The sequence below is a fragment of the Oncorhynchus masou genome, chromosome 24, assembly GCF_036934945.1.
Source record: "Oncorhynchus masou masou isolate Uvic2021 chromosome 24, UVic_Omas_1.1, whole genome shotgun sequence".
Taxonomy (NCBI): domain Eukaryota; kingdom Metazoa; phylum Chordata; class Actinopteri; order Salmoniformes; family Salmonidae; genus Oncorhynchus; species Oncorhynchus masou.
In genome coordinates this window covers 79,221,503-79,227,007 of record NC_088235.1, presented here as the reverse complement: position 1 = coordinate 79,227,007, position 5,505 = coordinate 79,221,503, and the positions used below count along the sequence as shown (strand labels likewise).

Genomic DNA, 5,505 nt, shown 5'->3' with positions numbered 1-5,505 from the left:
ATAGCATTGATCAGCATTGAACTGCATATAGCATTGTTCAGCATTGAACTGCCTATAGCATTGATCAGCATTGAAGTGCCTATAGCATTGATCAGCATTAAACTGCATATAACATTGTTCAGCATTGAACTGCATCCTCATGTATTCAAACTCCCTCACAACACAACTCCTACAAAATAACAAACATGGAATTTTTGAATCTGGTAGAACAAAAATGTGGAAAATTACAACAACAGGAACAAGCTCAAGAGACAAGGCTGGTAAGAGGTAAGAGGTAAAAACCTAAGGAGGATGATCTGAGTGACTTCATTATCCGACATGTAAGAGCATGCGGTGCTGCTGTACCCACAACTGTTGCCATGGCAACCCTCTTGTCATGTCAGCTGTGTCTCATCTTGAATGAATGGAAACCTGAGTGACATGTGAGGGCCCTCCCCCAGGAGCATGGGGCGGAGTGGTAGTGCGTCAGGCAGCCAGGACACACCCACGGCAACCAGGGCTGTTTGTTTGTATCCTCCATGCCAGGATATGGTGACGTTGACGCTGGCTGGCTGGCTTCCTACAAGACTCTTATGTTCTCACCGGAGGGACACCATAACGACAACAACAACATAGCAACTCCTCCCTGTTCTGTGTAGAGACACCTCTGGAGCTGGAGGACTATATTTCCTGTAACCTCTATTAAGGAATGTTTGTCTCTGTGCAAAGCCTTGTTTGGAAAAGTAGGTATTGAAATGCAGTTATCCGGATCCATGCGGCTTTTGTGACACCTTGATAGGGGCATGAATAGAGGCAGGTGGAAACCAAGCAGATTAGAAGGGATAAGACATAAGTAGGACACCTGAATGCATGTGATTGTACTTGAGGAGTTCACTGCCTATGAGCAGCACTCTCTCCTACATCTGCAAACAGACCTTTTTGCTTCCACTGTTTTTCCTCTTGATGTCCTCCATTCTCTTGAGTGCAGATGGGAGGGATGAGGGGATGAGGAGGAAGGCACGGCAGGTTTCCATGACAACAGCTTTTTATTTGCTCTTCCTCCATGGCGTTGGTGGAGAGGAAAGGGTCTGGCAGAGATATTAGGCAGAGAGACAGGCTGGTGGGCCGGGGTGGGCAGGCGGGGGTGGAAGCCAGCTCGCTGGAAGCTGGCTTTGTCTAGAACAGAATGTCCTCTTTGTACACACCCCTCCCTGTCAGCCAACTTACCAACTCGCTGCTTGTTTTCCAACACTAATACCCCAGCAAACCACATTGGGACTGTTTGTCCCACACCAGCTCAACATGGGCTAACCCAGCAAGGGCAAGCCCACACAAGCCCAAAATGGGCTAGCTCACACGAACCCCCCAACACTGGCGAGTTCACACCAATCCTAGTCCAGACCAGACCAACATGGACTAGCCCAGCACAGGCTAGCTAACACCAAGCCCAGCTTGTCAACTACTTCATAATGTAGAAGCAGGGACTCATTAGAATATTTGTGTGTGGGTTCTTGCATACAGTTCTTTTTGTGTAACCGTTACTGAGTGTTGTTCCAGTTTAAAGGGAAATTTCACCTTGGCTCTGGCACTGTATATAGTCATTACTATATTAACAACATTATGTTTTGTCATAAACATTTAAAAATCACCACACCACAAGCTAGAAGAAGTGAATTTGAATTTCACCAGAAGAGTTTCAACTTCCTGTGTATTCCCGCACTCATAGTGAATGCACAATGCACGGCGGGGCCAGAGAAGGAAGCACTGCCCCACACCAAGCTGTACAAAACGAGGCAACGGTGTGCTTTAGGACCATGTGGACGCCACCGAGTGGCCGGGCAGGCTGTTTGGAGTGCTTATCCGACTGGATTACTATTATTATTATTTATTTATTTAAGTTGTCCTTCCCACTTCTAAAACCAAAGTTGCGCCCCTGAATAGGAGCATTTATATTTCACATTGCTGAAAGATGTCCAATTGCTCTATCGAAAAAGGACAAGCATATCTACACGCACACTAACATATACTGCAATCAGTATAACATAGAGGCTTCGCGAAATGCCACAAAGCAGGACTACATTCATTTTCAGATCTCGTCCCGTCAATACACCGGATGCGATCAGTGGGTGTATCAAACCCAGACACGCCTTCTTGATAGCCAATTATGTGTGAAACACATCTCACTGACTTTGTAGTGCCTCGAACACGATCAAAACAAACCCAGAATCATATTAAGGTGAAATTTCCCTTTAAGTGTTCTGTTGTGTAATGCTCAAAAAGTGTTTATCTTATAAAAAAACATATACAGTATGTGATAACAACAACTTGGTTGTCTTTCTGATGCATTGTAACACATTTCCTAAATAGGTCAAGACATGAAAATTATACAAAAATTGTGATAAATACAAATCCTATTAAATTATAGAGAAAACTGCTGAATTGGCATAGAGTGGGCTGCCCTGGTCCAATGCCTTGGCGCTAATGTGGAGTGGATGACTAGGGCACATTGCCCCAATGTGGGCAGCCGACATGGGGCCAATATTTTAACCTGCATTTTTGTTCCTCTCTGATAGAGGGTGGATGCTGACCATGGAAGACTTGGTGGACTTTGGAGTTTCAAAATAAACCTTTTTGCAATAATTCACAAGGACAACACAATCTTGAGTATCCATGTAAACGTTTATTTCAACATTGTAAAATATTCAAATCAATTGATACTGCATGCAAGTTCCTCACTGTATGTGTGTCAGTATCTTCACAGACAGATGCATCCCAGACAAAGTACACATGACAGAGGGGCTCAGTGAACGGGGTCTGGACTCTGTGGAGGAAGATCATTCTGTCAGATGTTGAAGAAGGACAGAGTTCTTGCACTGTGGTCCAGGTACACTCCCAATACTACTACTGAGGGGCGGTAAAACAAGTGGGCCTATGGCAGTAGTCTTCATATTATTGTGCCAGAAACCCCAGCCACTGCAATGACTCTCCTAACCCTAGAACTGATCACTGCCTCCAAACCTCTCCTCCCCTGCAGATCCATTTCTATGAGACAGCTAGAGAAACACGGTCCCCGCTGTTTTCTATCTCCCAGTAGCAGGTTCCAGACAGACCTTCTCTACACAGCACCTGGGGTGAGTGGTAAATCTGTATAAGTGACAATGAACAGATTTGGCCTCCCAACTCCAAGTCACCTCTCAGTCCCCCTCAGACAGATACACGTTTTTATTAGCTGTGTGTGTGTGTGTGTGTGTGTGTGTGTGTGTGTGTGTGTGTGTGTGTGTGTGTGTGTGTGTGTGTGTGTGTGTGTGTGTGTGTGTGTGTGTGTGTGTGTGTGTACTTACAGGTTCTTCCGTCCCTTAGCAGTTTGATATAGGTCACATGGACCATGACTATTTCTTGCTCATGCTCACACACACATCCTCACGCAAATGGGCACACACATACACAGAGCCATGCACAGATTTCACACACACACACACACACACACACACACACACACACACACACAAACACGGATAGTCTGTCTGAGTTAAGCATGACTCACCTCCTCTTCACCTGGAGTACTGCCAACCCTCTCCAGCCTCCACCCCCTTCATTTGCGTGAGCCCTTCAATTCACTCCAGCTCCACTGTCGAGAATTTCAATAATTACTATTAGCTTTAATCACTAGTCTTACACTTAGGGGTAGGGACCGCAGCATGTCCCTGAGCATACTTCAACACACTTAATACATTGATTTATTGCATTGAGCCTGCTGTGAATGGGCTTTCTAAGGTGAGTGGGGAAAAAATGCAAAGCCTTATCCAGGATATGCCTACATCTCAAAAACAATGGATGAAGTTAGCTTTATAATGACAAGGGAAAATGACCAGTGCAGTGTTGAAATCGGGGAAGTGTAGCATCCAAGGCATCAGCTGTGGTCTCCACATAATGACAGAATTAGAGGTCTACTAATAGCTTTGACTAGTCACGGCACAGCACCACTTGGGAGAATCTTTGGGGAAATTATCCAATTTCCACCATGGAAGATCTATAAAGCAGAGAGGACACTGAAAGACCCCCTCTCCCTCCCTAATCCATATTGCCCCCCGGAGACGCATGTTTCGAGACTCCTACACATCTCCACACCACCATCACCACCACTATCCGTCCACCTCCACAAGCAGCATGTGGACAAACCCAGAATAACAATGTGATCTTATTTTACCTCTTAAAGAGACATGGCCATGGTTTGCGTCAAGAGCTGCTATTTCAGCTGTATATCTGAACGTTTTCAACGTATTCTTCTCTTCTGGGAGGTGTGGTCAGTGTAATACAGCTTAAAGGGGGAGCAAATGTGAAAGGCATGCTATTTATGTGATTGGTGCTTGTACTTTTGTTACATAAAGTGACTTCTGATTGTACAATGTTCTTGAATTGCAGTGGCATTTGTATCCCTTTGCAATCGTGAAAAACTTTAAAATTGACAAATACACTGAACAAAAATCTAAACACAACATGTCAAGTGTTGATCCCATGTTTCATGAGCTGAAATAAAAGATTCCAGAAATGTTCCATACTCACAAAAAAAAACATATTTCTCTCAAATTTTGTGCACAAATTTGTTTACATCCCTGTTAGTGAGCATTTCTCCCTTTCCAAGATAATCCATCCATCTGACAGGTGTGGCATATCAAGAAGCTGATTAAACAGCTGGGGACAATAAATGGCCAATCTAAAAATGTGCAGTTTTGTCACACAACACATTGCCACAGAGGGAGCATGCAATTGGCATGCTGACTGCAGGAATGTCCACCAGATCTGTTGCCAGATCATTTAATGTTAATTTCTCTATCATAAGCCGACCTCCAACGTTGTTTTAGAGAATTTGGCAGTACGTCCAACCGGCCTCACAATCGCAGGCCATGTGTAACCATGCCAGTCCCGGACCTCCACATCCGGCTTCTTCACCTGCAGAGACCAGCCACGTGGACAGCTGAGGAAACTGTCAGAAAACCATCTTAGGAAAGCTCATCTGTGTGCTTGTTGTCCTCACCAGGGTCTTGACCTGACTGCAGTTCGGCGTAGTAACTGACTTCAGTGGGCAAATGCTTACATTCGATGGCCACTGGCACGCTGGCAAAGTGTGCTCCTCACGGATGAATCCGATTACATCTGCCGATTACAACTGGTGGCAGACAGCCTGTATGGCGTTGTGTGGGTGAGCAGTTTGCTGATGTTGACATTGACATTGTGAGCAGAGTGCCCCATGGTGGAGGTGGGGTTATGGTATTGGCAGGCATAAGCTATCCACAACAACACAATTGCATTGTATCGATAGCAATTTAAATGCAAAAAGATACCGTGATGAGATCCTGAGGCCCATTGTAGTGCCATTAATTTTCTGCCATCACCTCACGTTACAGCATGATAATGCACAGCCCCATGTTGCAAGGATCTGAAAATGTCCAGGTTCTTCCATGGCTTGCATACTCACCACTCATGTCATCCATGAGCATGTTTGGGATGCTCTGGAATGGTGTGTAT

General features: G+C 45.0%; 1 long non-coding RNA gene across 1 annotated transcript; it reads left to right on the top strand.

The window, feature by feature from the left end:
- Positions 1-557: 557 nt before the first annotated feature.
- On the top strand, positions 558-3,146 carry LOC135511717 (uncharacterized). The gene is made up of 3 exons (XR_010451303.1): positions 558-722; positions 2,553-2,863; positions 3,014-3,146. It is a non-coding gene; the product is annotated as an uncharacterized LOC135511717 (long non-coding RNA).
- The last annotated feature ends 2,359 nt before the right edge of the window (positions 3,147-5,505 follow it).